This window comes from Balaenoptera acutorostrata, chromosome 14 (genome assembly GCF_949987535.1).
Source record: "Balaenoptera acutorostrata chromosome 14, mBalAcu1.1, whole genome shotgun sequence".
Lineage (NCBI taxonomy): Eukaryota > Metazoa > Chordata > Mammalia > Artiodactyla > Balaenopteridae > Balaenoptera > Balaenoptera acutorostrata.
The window spans coordinates 80,216,827-80,231,932 of NC_080077.1; positions in this window are offsets into that span (position 1 = coordinate 80,216,827).

Genomic DNA, 15,106 nt, shown 5'->3' on the forward strand with positions numbered 1-15,106 from the left:
CCACTCTCTCACTTCATCCCAGCTTACCCTTCCCCCTCCCCATGTACTCAAGTCCATTCTCTAGTAGGTCTGCATCTTTATTCCTTTATACAAAAAGGTTCTTCATGACCATTTTTTTTTTTTTAGATTCCATATATATGTGTTAGCATACGGTATTTGTTTTTCTCTTTCTGACTTACTTCACTCTGTATAACAGACTCTAGGTCCATCCACCTCACTACAAATAACTCAGTTTCATTCCTTTTTATGGCTGAGTAATATTCCACTGTATATCTGTGCCACATCTTCTTTATCCATTCACCTGTCGATGGACATTTAGGTTGCTTCCATGTCCTGGCTATTGTAAATAGTGCTGCAGTGAACATTGTGGTACATGACTCTTTTTGAATTATGGTTTTCTCAGGATATATGCCCAGTACTGGGATTCCTGGGTCGTATGGTAGTTCTATTTTTAGTTTTTTAAGGAACCTCCATACCTTTTTCCATAGTGACTGTATCAATTTACATCCCCACCAACAGTGCAAGAGGGTTCCCTTTTCTCCACACCCTCTCCAGCATTTATTGTTTGTAGATTTTTTGATGATGGCCATTCTGACGGGTGTGAGATGGTATCTCATTGTAGTTTTGATTTACATTTCTCTAATGATTAATGATGTTGAGCATTCTTTCATGTGTGTGCCAGGGTACTTTTGTAAACACACCTGGTTGTCTCTTGTAAACTCATGTGCTAATCGAATTTGGGATAGTGTGTGTAGATCCACACCTCCCCCCTGTGATTCACCAGCCCATTCTTGGTTTGTTGAATACTCTCAATGGGTTCAGCACTGGGCTGGTCTGTTTTTGTGGAGAAGCAGTTGTATGGTTCTTCATCTTTCCATCCTAGTCTTGCCCAACCTTAAGGTCCCAGAGTCCACTCTCTTTTCCCCTTTCTCTCAGAGGCTTTCCAACAGAGTACAGCATGTTGGGATAATCACACATGGGGAGCTTGTTATCGGATGGCATGAAGGTCCCCAACACTTTCGTAGATTTAAAATGCAAGAGCAAGTGTTCGAAATCAGAAAGACGAGTTTTGTTTTTCCTTTTTAAAGATATGGCAATTTATTATTTATTTTTATTTATTTATGGCTGGGTTGGGTCTTCGTTTCTGTGCGAGGGCTTTCTCTAGTTGTGGCAAGCGGGGGCCACTCTTCATCGCGGTGCGCGGGCCTCTCACTATCGCGGCCTCTCTTGTTGCGGAGCACAGGCTCCAGACGCGCAGGCTCAGTAGTTGTGGTGCACGGGCCTAGTTGCTCCGCGGCATGTGGGATCTTCCCAGACCAGGGCTCGAACCCGTGTCCCCTGCATTGGCAGGCAGATTCTCAACCACTGCGCCACCAGGGAAGCCCAGAAAGATGAGTTTAAATGCATGTTTTGCAACCACGCGCAAGCTCCTCTGCAAATGTAATCATACGCACCTTTATGTTTGCAGGTAAAAATTAAATGGGATAATGCAATTGGTTTCAACCTTGACTGCATATTTGATTTATCAGGAAAGCTTTAAAAAGACCTTTGCTCAGACCCTGTCTCAGACTAATTAAATTATGTTATCTGGAGTAGGGCCTGATAATCTTGTTTAAAAAATTCTCTCTGGGTAATTCTAATGTGTGACCAGGGTGAGATACACTGAGAATAATTATATAAAACTCTTAGAACAATGCTTGGCACATGCAGGATCCTTGGGTGTGAAAGGGGTCCCTGCATGATATAGAAAGTCAAGTGGAATTGGTTTTTCACAGTTGTGCTTCTTGAAATTTAATAAGCATGAGTCACCTGGGTTAAAATGCAGATTCTGATTCAGTAGGTCTATGGTGGGGCCTGAGATTATGCATTTCTGACAGGCTCTCAGGACACACCAATGACGCTCATCCATGGACCACACTTTGAGTATAACAGCTTAGTTATACAGTATCTGTCATTTCCTAAGGAGATAAATATACATATCTCCAAAACAGAAGCAACATAAAACTTGCAGATGAGATAATGTGCTTTTTATTGTACAATACATTGTTTTCTGACTTGTTTACATGGTATTCATGTCTCAGCTTCAGAAGATGTTGAATGCTTCCCCTTACATGCTTTCTCCCAGATGCTTCAAATCCTGTCTACCCTAAAACAAACAGCTTACTTCTGGATCTTGATCAGCAAAGCATGACTCTCAGATTCAGTCCTTTGTTTTTACATTACTTCCAAATAAGGGCTTTGTCTTCTGTTAAAAAAAAAAAAAAAAGAGTTAATTAAAAATACAAAACAAATGATAAAACAACAAATAAAAGAAAGAAATAACAATTGTGAACATATGGCAAATGGCATGATTTCCTTGTAATCTGTTTCACTTAGTAAGCCCAGTTGGATTCCGTCTGTTAACACACACAGACACGTACACACTTACATATTATATAGAGTTCATCTTTTGTAAACACAAGTAACTATATAATCAAAGGTGAAAGCTCTGTGCTTTCCATCTATTATATTTCATTCTTATTATAGTTCAGAGACTTAATATCCTAGAGCAGTGATCTAGCAGCCTTTTGATTCCAGGGAAAACCCTTCCCCATTTTTTATTCCCAAAATATTTTGTGATTTTTTTTTTTTCAGTGACAGTAATTTAAACTATTTGTGAGAAATGTTTGTCAATTTCTTGGTACCCACCCATTCAACTGGAGACACTGTTGAGTTTCCTAAGCCTAGGTTGGGAACAAGAATCAAAGGATACTCCACAAAGGATCCTGTCTTCTATTTATTTATTTATTTATTTATTTATTTATTTATTTATTGCTTGAGTGTTTAAAATGAAACGAATAGTGTCAGTATGCAACTAGGTTTTCATTCTACATTACAAAACATAGTTCAAAGTCTTTCATCTCTTCCATGTGTAACCCTGATGCTTAGAGCTGGATTCCAGGCATGTTGCTGGGAATTTAACTGCTTCACTTTAAAAGAGATTGGGGAGGGAAGTAGCATTATTGAGGACTTACTCTGTGCCACATGCTTTAAATAACCGCCCTCCCCCATTAGCCCTTATAACACTATCGTGAATTGGGTATTATTTTTTTATGTTATCATCATCACAATCATTATCCTGAACAAGGTATTACAACAATTTCATCCAGTTCTGTGATTCAGAGAATTATGGCAGCAGCCCCAGTTGAATAATTTGTATCATTATACTTGGAAAGGAGATGTATTATCAGGTCTGTTTCAGTTAGTCTTTGAGAAGAGCATTTTCTAAATGCTAATCTGAAACAGTAAAGTAGAATAGAACTTTAAGGGTTTATTTGTAAGTTCAGTGTTGTGTCTAGGGAACACAGGTTTCCTTCTTGGCCTCCTCCCAAACTCCTGTCCCTCCCTGTCTGACTACAACCTTGACCAGCCAGGGAACACATCATGGCCCCTGACCTCTTCCAAGGGAGTTGGTATGGATAAAAAGGTACCTTTAAACTGCTGGATTTGGCAGTATTAAATATAAATGCTTTGGCTGTGATGAGTAATGCATGGCAGGAGGTATTTCCCTTTTATGGAAAGTTACTGAGCTATATACATATGTCAAAAACTTGGGTACTTGAGACATATGCCTATTTTTTTACATGGAGTCAAATTTCTGAGTGAAAAGTAAATTCAGGCAAGTAACAGGATATTTTCAGGTATTAGGGTTGTTTTCTCATTATATAGATAAAACTTTTAAATTAATGCTATTTTTTCTCTGTTTTTAAATTGTGTGTATTATTATCACAGCCCCTCTTTGCCAAGAGCTTTCCCTTTCGTTATTTTCCTCTCCCCTCTGTATCTCTCCCCAGAATTCTAAAACGCTACCACTAACAACAAAAGCAGTAAACCCTGGAGACAAAAACTTATCAGTATTCACAAAACTGACATAAAACCAAAACACTTAGACTAGACATAAAAGAAAAAATTTGCTTTCATCAAGGAGCAAACATTACAGTAGTGAGTATGGGCTGTGGAATCTCCTCTGTTTTGGATAAAATGTGGGCCAAATAGTGTCTTATCCACAGATTTGTGATGAGGATTAAACAAGCTGCCATGTGGCAGTGCTTAAAACATGGTAGTTGTTGACTGGATTCCCTCTGTTCAGACAGAATGAGCCAGGTGTCTATCCAGAGACCATGGAATTTTGAGTCAGAAAAACTGTTTAAACTTCTGTTTTTTCTCCTTATTAGTATTGCAATTTGGAACATGCTATTTAATCTCTGTAAATGTCAGTTTTCCTATACCTAAAATAGGGCTAATATGTCCCTCTTGAAAAGATTTTAAGATTGCATTATATAATAAGTGCAGACATCTGAGACAGTTCTTGGAGCAATGTGATTGCTCAGTAGAACTTAGTATTCTATTCTGTCAGCTCCCTTTCCTGTCTTTAGGAGCGAGGGTCTGATATTATATGCTATGCTTCCGTGTTGGTAAAATCCCTTTTATTGTTTTTCTTTTTCCTGAGGAGGAAAAAATATTTTATTACAAGTTCTTCAAATGGAAGACTCTTTAAGCCTGATGCAATCAATCTAATAGACACTAGACATACAACAGCACGTATAAGTTACATGTAAGATCTCGGGTCACTCAGACATCCAAGGAAGGAAGTTGCCAGCATCTGTAGTTCTGCTGGAAACTGTGAATGTTTTGGACCATTCATCATTGTGATCCCTTTTATTGTTGAAAGTGAGAACTGTACAGACTTATGATTTGGAACCAGTTTTACTGACACTATCGCAAATCAATTATATGCTGGGATTTAAGAGATTCTAGAGAACTTACCCTGTTTCCTGCCTGATGTTTATTAATTAAGGATTCATTTCCTTTGTTTTAAAATATAAATACTTCTTGAAGTTTTATCACATTCCATTAGCCATCAGTCCTTTACACCTTAACGTAAATGAGTTTCTGAGTGCTGTAGATTGTTGGAGCCCAGAACATTAAAATAATCTGATTTTTGAATATTAGGGGATAAGAAAGGACTAGTTTTGAGCTATAACTCAAATACTTCTAGACAGACAAAAAAGAGTAGCAGCATGTCACAAGCAGTCATGTGAGGGCCCCAGGGGAAGAGCGAAATTTAAGAGATTATTGAAAACAAAACTTACCTTCTTTATAGTTTTAGTTAACAGTATGGTTGCATTTTGCACTGTACATTTCTGTAAGATTTTTGATTATTTTAGATACCACGAGCGTTCAAGTTTGCCAGAAGAGAAAATAATTTGGGATGGTAAATATATCACTGTATTCAGCTAGAAAAATAGAACTGAGCACATATAAGCTGTCTTGCTGTGCTTCTTTTTTTTTTTTTTTTTTTAATATTTTTGAACCTCAAGTAATTTTCACTTTTTATATATTCCAGTTTACCAATATTTACCCTATGGTTTCTTCTGTTGCCCTTTTCTTTTCTTTTTTTAAAAATATTTTATTTATTTATGGCTGTGTTGGGTCTTCGTTTCTGTGCGAGGGCTTTCTCTAGTTGTGGCAAGCGGGGGCCACTCTTCATCGCGGTGCGCGGGCCTCTCACCGTCGCGGCCTCTCTTGTTGCGGAGCACAGGCTCCAGACGTGCAGGCTCAGTAGTTGTGGCTCACGGGCCTAGTTGCTCCGCGGCATGTGGGATCTTCCCAGACCAGGGCTCGAACCCGTGTCCCCTGCATTGGCAGGCAGACTCTCAACCACTGCGCCACCAGGGAAGCCCTTGCTGTGCTTCTTAATGCTCACTGTGGGTTTCTCCATATTAAAGGTGGCTGGCTGGTGTGTGTTTCTAAGAGGAAGGACTCTGGCAGACACATGGAGGGGGCTTTCCTGGCCTCATGTAGATGAAGCCCCAAGTACCACAAGTATCTACTGAGTAGCTCTTTGTCCACAATAACCCAAACCACTGTCCAGAAGCAATGAAATAATGTTAAAGGTCACTTAGTCTGCATTTAATCAAGTCTGTTTTCATCTTTGACTCCTTGTGTTACTTGGTGATATTCATAAAACACAGATATTTGCTATAGCAACTGCCGCAGGCTAACACAGCAGGGCGGATGGACTGCCCAGATTATTTTCATTCACGAAGGAGTTCCCTCCCCTACCTTTAAGAAATAATATCTATGACCTATTTTAGATCAAAAGAAGGAACCGAAACAAGACAGGTAGGAGGGGCAAAGACAAGGTATAACCAAGATTCCCACTTCCACAAACAAGAGGATAATCACAATTGCAGAGATTCTCCCCAAAGAGTCAGGGGTATGAGCCCCACATCAGGGTCCCCAGCCCAGGGGTCCTGCACCAGCAGGACAAAACCCCAGAACGTCTGGCTTTGAAAGCCAGCAGGGCTTGCATATGGGAGATCCAGAAGTCTGTAGGACACAGAGACTCCACTTTTAAAGGGCAAACACAAAATCTCACATGTTCTGAGTTCCAGTGCAGAGGCAGCAATTTGAAAGAAGCCTGGGTCAGATACATCTGTTGATCTTGGAGAGGAAGGAAGCCACTGGGATACCCCCTGGAGACATAGATGCTGACAGCAGCAATTTTTAGGGTGCTCATTCTACCACAAGGATACTCCATTTCAGTGTCCTTTCTCTAGCTGGTTAGTACCAGGGGGTTACCTTCCTACCAGCAAGCCAGCAACAGTCCTGGGACCCCTGGGCCAAGCAGCCAGTCATGCCAGAACCTGGACCCATCCTCCAGCAGGCTGATACCAGCCCCAGGACCCACCAGTCCCTCAGGAAGCTGCCTCAGGATGCAGTCCTGCCTACCAGTGGGCTGACAGCAGCCCCAGCCCTCGCCCTCCACCCCCAGACCCTTTACCAGCCATGCCAGGACACAGGCCCACCTACTAGTGGGTCAGCAGCCACTGAATGAGGCGGGGCCTGGCAGCCAACTAGCCAAGGGCCAGCCCCACCTACCAGCATATGCATAGTAGTTGGCTCTGCCACTATAGAAAAGTGCATACAGCCCACATAGAGGGCACCCCTAGAGCATATAACTCTAGTGGCCAGAGGGAAGTGAGCTACTGGGCACATAGGACATCTCCTACATAAGGTCACTTCTCCAAGATTAGGAAATGTAACCTATCTACCAAATACATAGAAATAAACACAGAGAATTACACAAAATGAGGTGGGAGAAGAATATGTTCCAAACAAAAGAACAAGACAAAACTTCAGAAGAACTAAGCAAAGTGGAGATAAGCATGTTCAAAGAATTTCTCTAAGCTGAAAAGAAAAAACCACAACTAGAAATACAAAAATTACAAAAAAGAAATCTTATAGGTAAAGGCAAACATACAGTAAATGTAGTAGATCAACAACTAATAAAGCTAATAGGGAGGTTATAAGACAAAAATAGTAAAATCATCTATATCCGCAATAAGTGAAGGGATACACCAAACAAAAAATGTAAAATATGATGTTGAAAACATTGAACATGGGGAGAGTAAGTATGAAGGGTAGTTAGAATGTTTTTGAACTTAAGGGACCATTAACTTAAAATAATCACATATATACACAGGTTATTATATATGAACCTCATGGTAACCACCAACCAAAGCTATATAATGAAACTATATAACAACAACACAACAAAAAGAAAGGAATCCAAACATAAGACTAACTATAGTCATCAAATCACAAGGGGAGCGAGTAGGGGAGAGAGCAAAAGAAGAAGAAAGGAACAAAAAATAACTACAAAATCAAGCAGAAAACAATGAACAAAATGGCAATAAGTACATACCTATCAATAATTACCTTAAATGTAAATGAACTAGTGCTCCAATCAAAAGACATGGAGTGGCTGAGTGGATAAAAAATCAAGACTGATATATATATGCTGCCTACAAGAGGCTCACTGCAGATCTAGAGACACACACAGACTGAAAGTGAGAGGATGGAAAAGGTATTCCATGCAAACAGAAATGAAAAGAAATCTGAGGTAGTGATACTTATATCAGACAAAATAGACTTTATTTATTTATTTTCAAGATTAGAACACTTGTTTTATTGGGAAAAGTTCATATTGAAAACTACAATTGCTCATTCTTACAACTTATAAAATAATAATTTGATATATAAAATGAATTGTTTTCATTATGTAAGTACAAATGGTAAAAAAATCCATATGGTGTATCATATATTTGCCATTCAGATAAATCTCACATCCCTGAATTCTCCTGTTGTACGTTTTGCATCAGATTTTAAAAATCTCTTTGTCAAGGAAAACCAGGTTTTTAACTAGATTAAGTTTTTGCTTATAGTTGCAATCTATTAGAAGCTGTGTCTATATGTTTAGAGCCCAGTCAAAACTAAGATAAAAAATTCAAGCCATTTCTTCTCTTTAGCCTTTTTCAATGTTACTTTTGTTATAGGAACCAATCCCTGATGCTTTACTGAACAGCCTAATCCTATCCATCAGTCATGACCAGTCCATCTTTCAATCTCATCTATTCTGGTACTAAATACACACATACACACACACACACACAAAACAGTACAGATTTATTAGTATAGCATTTTCCCACACTCCAACCCTATAAACCACTTTAAATGAGAAAATTTTATCTTAAAATTTTACTATTTAAGGAGGCCTTGCTACTGCAACAGGCTATGGCCAAGAAAAAATACTTTCCTCAATGCTATATCAAGTTAACATGAAGCTTAGAAAGAAGTCAATTGTTAAGGTTATTAATTAGAAATTCTCACAAATAATACACATTTAAGAAATATTTTTGCTTCTTTAAATAGCTGGAGGCTTGAAAAATATTTATTTATTGTACTTCTTTTAGAATATTGGGTCACTAACAATTTTTACTGATATCTCCCTCTTTTCCTTAGTGCTTAATAGACCCAGTTCATTCCATCTGAGAAAAACAAAAACTTGATTAGGTTACTCAAATCGCTGAAACCTTTTTATTTTTACCTTATAAAGTGGTATGTTTAATATTCACATTCTTTTACAAATGCAGTATAAATGGTATAGACAGTTATAAGAAAATATTGGCATATTATAGATAATTAGTTAAAAGAGTAAGTCTTGTTTAACTCTACAAGACACATGTAAAACATAAATATAAAACTATAACACCATTTAAGAAACATTTTCTCCCAAATTATCTTAGCACTTTGCCTAGTTTAACTCTATGAACATTGCCATAAAAATAAGTTCAAGTTATTCTGAGGAAAACAGTTTCTTTTTAGTCCATCTCAGTAGCAGTGATTTTCTTCTGCTCATTTCCCAACTTAGGTGGATGTGTACAAATACCTGGGCTTGGCATTTCCCTGGAGGCCGTCTTCATAGTTGGGAAGGAAACAGAAGAAAGCACAGCCATCAGGACAATTGTGGCTTCCCATCTGAAGACTTAGGCCCAGTTATAGATGTAGTGACAGGAGGGTTGGTATGAGGCTGACAGTCTAGGTGTACTTCACATGGTAAAGCTCATACGCCATGGTCAAGTGAGATTTATCTCAGAAAGCCAAGGATAATTCAATATCCACAAATCAATCAATTCAGTACACCACATTAACAAAAGGAAGGATAAAAATCGCATGATCAACTCAATAGATGCAGAAAAAGCTTTTGGCAGAATTCAACATCCATTTATAATAAAAATCTCAAAAAAGTGGGTAATAAGGGAACATACCTCAATATAGTAAAGGCCACATATGACTAACCCACAGCCAACATCATGCTCAATAGTGAAAAGCTGAAAGCATTTTCTCTAAGATCAGGAATAAGAAAATGCTGCCCATTCTCACCACTTGTTTTCAACATAGTACTGGCTATTCTAGCCACAGTAATCAAACAAGAAAAAAAAAATGTAAGAAATCCAAATTGGAAAGGAATACATAAAATGTCACTGTTTGCAGATGACATGATACTATATATAGAAAATCTTAAAGACACCAACAAAAAACTATTAGAAACAATAAATATTTCAGTAAAGTTGCAGGATACAAAATTAATATACAGAAATTGGTTGTATTTCTTTACACTAACAGTGAATTAGCAGAAAGAGAAATTAAGAAAACAATCCCATTTATAATTGCATCAAAAGAATAAAATACCTAAGAGTAAATTTAACCAAGGAGGTGAGAGACCTGTGCTTTGAAAACCATAAGATGTTGTCAAAACAAATTGAAATTGACACAAACATATGGAAACATATACCATGCTCATGAATTGGAAGAATTAATATTATTAAAAGGAGCATAGGCAATCTACAGATTCAGTACAATCTCTATCATAATACCAATGACTTTTTTCAAAGAACTAGAACAAATAATTCTAAAATTTGTATGGGAACACAAAAGATCCTGAATGGCCAAAACAATCTTGAGAAAGAAGAACAAAGCTAGAGGTACTCTGCTCCCTGATTTCAAACAATACTCCAAAGCTACAGTAATTAAAACAGTATGGTGCTGGCACAAAACAAACACGTAAATCAATGGAACATATTAAAGAGACCAGAAATGAACCCACACATATATGGGCAATTAATCTATGGCAAAGAATGCAAGAATACACAATGGGGAAAATACAGGCTCTTATGTAAATGGTGTTGGGAAAACTAGGCAGCTACATGCAAATGAATCAAACTGGACTACTTTCTCACACTATACACAAAAATAAACTGTAAATGGACTAACAACTAAAATGTAAGACCTAAATCCATAAAACTCCTAGAAGAAAACATTGGCAGTATGCTCTTTGATATTTACCTTAGCAATAGTTTTTTGGATATGTCTCTTCTGGTAAGGGAAACAAAAACAAAAATACATAAATAGTTTTCACCAAACTAAAAAACATTTGCACAGCAAAGGAAATTATCAACAAAACAACAAGGCCACTGACTGAATGGAAGAAGATATTAACACGTGATATATCTGATAAGGGATTAATATCCAAAATATACAAAGAACACTTACAACTCAATATCAAAAAATCAAACAACCCCATTAAGAAACGGGCTGAGGGGGCTTCCCTGGTGGCGCAGTGGTTGAGAATCTGCCTGCTAATGCAGGGGACACGGGTTCGAGCCCTGGTCTGGGAAGATCCCACATGCCACGGAGCGGCTGGGCCCGTGAGCCACAACTACTGAGCCTGCGCGTCTGGAGCCTGTGCCCCGCAACGGGAGGGGCCGCGATAGTGAAAGGCCCGCGCACCGCGATGAAGAGCGGTCCCCGCACCGCGATGAAGAGTGGCCCCCACTTGCCGCAACTAGAGAAAGCCCTCGCACGAACCGAAGACCCAACACAGCCAAAAATAAATAAATAAATAAATAAAGTAGCTATACAATTAAAAAAAAAAAAAAAAAAAAAAAAAAGAAACGGGCTGAGGACCCGAAGAGACATTCTTACTAAGAAGACATACAGATGGCCAACAGGCACATGAAAAGATGCTCAACAGTACTTATCATCAAGGAAATGCAAATCAAAGTCACAATGAACTACAACCTCACAAAAAGACATCAGATGGTTAACAACAAAAAGATAAGAAATAACAAGTATTGGTAGAGGTGTGGAGAAAAGGGTACCCTTGTGCACCGTTAATCGAAATATAAATTGGTACAGCCACAATGGAAAACAGTATGGAGGTTACTGAAAAAAGTAAAAGTAAAACTACCATACAATCCAGCAATTCCACTTTTGGGTATCTTTCTGAAGAAAACAAAAACACTAATTTGAGAAGATATATTCACCGTTATGTTCATTGCAGCATTATTTACAACAGTCAAGATATGGAAGCAACCTGTGTCCATGGATAAAGAAGAGGTTGTGTGTGTGCGTGTGTGTGTGCGTGTATAGGTATATGGATATACAAATATATTAAATTTTTTTATTAGATTCTTTACAGGGCTCCCCAGAAAGTTAAGAATAATTGTTAACAGAGAGCAAGAAAATGTAGGGTTATTGAAAAATGTGGTTTAAATGCCAAACCCCTCCTCTTCCTCATCCTTTAAGTCCTGGTCACCTTCGAGAATCTTTTTGGATTCTTCCAGATGGAGGTATTTGTCTTGCATTTATGCTGTGTTTGCAGTCTTTCTACCACATGCCGTGTGGATGGTAATGCTGCAGGTCTACAAATGGGTTTTCGGGAGTGTTCAACAGTATCTTAAGAGAATATAAGGTGAACTTGGCCTGCACGTTCTTCCTTTCTTAGAGGTTTTAGTGTTCTTCACCACTGCATTCCAGAGCCTGGCACAGTGCTTTGCACTTTGTAGGAACTACTTAAGTGCTCAGTAAATGAATGCATGAAGAATGAATGAATGAATGTTTCACCTTGCAGGATAACGCTTAGTAAAATATTTTGCAACCACATAGTTTCCTAAAAGTCTTTTAGTTAAAAGCATACAAGTAAAAGAAAAATGTGTTACCTTAAAAGAGAAACTGCCTATCTGTTCTTAACAAATTACTGCAAGATGCTGAATCATCAAAAAAGGCTAAGTGATATTACTTCCTCAGGATGAAAAGTGCACTAATACATTCTAAGAAGGTTTTCAACAGGAAAGTTCACAATTAAAGGTCATGGTACTTTAAGAGCCAAATACCTTAGCACCAGAAAGCAAAGTTAAATGGACAACCTCATTTTCTATGCTTTCTGCACAATTGTACTTCCATCGTCATTAATGTTTTAAATACAAATTTCCATACACTGGTCCTTCGTGGGATCACATTTTCCTTCTAGAAATGCCTACTGTACTTTTGCACAGGATGGTGAAGGAAGATTTTTCTGAAGGGATGAGGTTATGATGAACTAAATGAGTCTTACGGAGGGAAGCCTAAAGCAGGAGGCATGCTTGGCAGGAGCTAGGGTGGGAAGGCCATGCCCCCCAGAAGGAAGGCATTGTTCTGGCTCTTGGCTGTTCTGTCCTTCCCCCTGAGTCCCTGATAGTCAGTGGGAATTGTGATGAGGAAGAGCCTGGTGGGAATCCTGGCTGCAGCCATGTGGGTTGGCAGTTCATAGGTCCAGAGGTAGAGACAGTAGACTCTTATGGGCATAAGACCTCACTCTGGCCCAAAAGATAGAGGTTTCTGATCCCTGTTCTATGTAATAAAGCCCTTACATCCTTTCAGACAAACATAACTAGCCCAAGTATCTCCCTTTACTCATTTGCAAAATAAACATTTCTTCAGTTAGAATACAAAATCATTTTTTTTTGTTAGGCACATTTATGTCAACAAAGGCCAAGCTTTCATGTAAGGTTAGGATAATTTTTTTCAAATAATTTAGGCATTAATACAGTAACAATAACAACAACAGATTTTGATAGCCTGAATAATTAAATTTGCGGTTTGCATTGATTGAATTCACTGGATAAGTGCACATTTCTCTTCTTTCTGCTCTCATGGACCCACAGAAGAGTCTTTGAACAAATGTTAAATGATGGGAAATTTTTGTTTATTGTGTAATTCAATAGCCCAGCATTAGAGCTGCTCATTAGGAGATTGTAAGATGCAGTGACAAGGAAAATTACAATTTTCTTGTGCTGACTGGCACAAACAGTGGAATTAATTCCTGTTGTCCCTCAGTCATACAGAAGTATGAAGTTGCCATTGCAAGGATCAAACTGAAGAATTTTTTAGGGGGAAACAATAGAAAAGGGGAAAAAGAGAAAGATTGTGACAGAAGATTACGTTTATTGTGACAAGCTTTATCACTCCAATATCAAGTTCGCTCCTTGGGGCTGAGTGAAGAGAAGAAGAAGGAAGTACAGAGGCAAGAACCAATAAGAAAAGCAGTGTGATGGGAGCAGCAATATTTCCAATCATTTATCATTGACACTCCCAAATGAGTGTTTGAGAATTAAATTATCTTGTCATTTCCCTAAGGATTGAAGTCATGAGTAATGAAAAAAGAAATCAAACTCACACCCTCTTCTCTGTAAAATCAGCCTGCTATTCAAGCAAGTGAAGTCCGTATCACGGCTGGTTCTAAATACAGGATTGCTTCATTACTTCTTCAACTCCCTGTCACGTATATCGGTTCTTGCTGAAAACATCAGATGAGATTGCTATCTGGATTCCCTGGTTTCGAATACTGCTCTGTGTAAATAATATGCATGCCATTTCTAAACACATGGGGACCCCAATAAAGAATTTTATTTGATAAACAATGGATTTATTTTTATACCAAGAGACATTTTTTCTTTTGGAATTGTGGATATATAAAAATCTCGATTCCTCCATTCCATTCCAAGTGCCAGCATTTATTCAGTACATAGTGAGGCACTATGCTGATGGTTTTATATGCATCATCTCACTGAATCTTCTTAAGAACATTTAGATGGTATTGCTATGCTCTTTGACAGTCCCATCTCCAGCTGTACCTCCTCAATGTACCTGATACCCAGACATATTAAACGTCCTAGTCCTTGAAATACACATACCATTTCCCAGCTCCATATATTTGCTACTCCCTCTTGCTATTGGACCTGGGAATGTCTACTTATCTTAGAAGATGCAGCTCAAACTGCAATTCTTCTGTTTGATGCTCCTAGGCAGAACTGGTTACTGATTCCCTTTGCTCTCCTAACAACTTACAAAAGCCTCTGATTCCATTATATTGTATTTGTACTTGTATGTCTATATCTTGAAGTGGATTTAACACTTTTAAGGACGTGGATTATTATTTATTTATCTTTATAACTCCATGGCCTTAGCAGAGGTTCTGACCTATAAAAGATACTCTATAAATGTTTAGTAAATTGTTAAATAGTTGCAGTTAATTTCATTGATTTATTAATGTCCTTGCATTAGCATCTAAATTTATCCTGAAAAGTGACGCTTTTTTTTGTTTCCGTATTATTCTTAATTATAAGTATACTTAAATATTTTTCTGTGTTTCTGGAAAAAGAAAGGTTTTTGCTTGTGTCCATGAAGGAGGAATTATATAACAAACTAATAAAAAAAATACATGCTGTTCTTAGGTGGACACTTACTCTTCACAATGCCCCATTTCCACAAAGACTTGATGAGAATTTCCAGATTTAAAGTAACTCACAATATCAAAATGAGAAGCTGTGTGATATGCTGGAAAAAACATAGAATTTAGAACTCAGAAATATGGCTTTGAGTCATGAAATTTCCCCCTGAT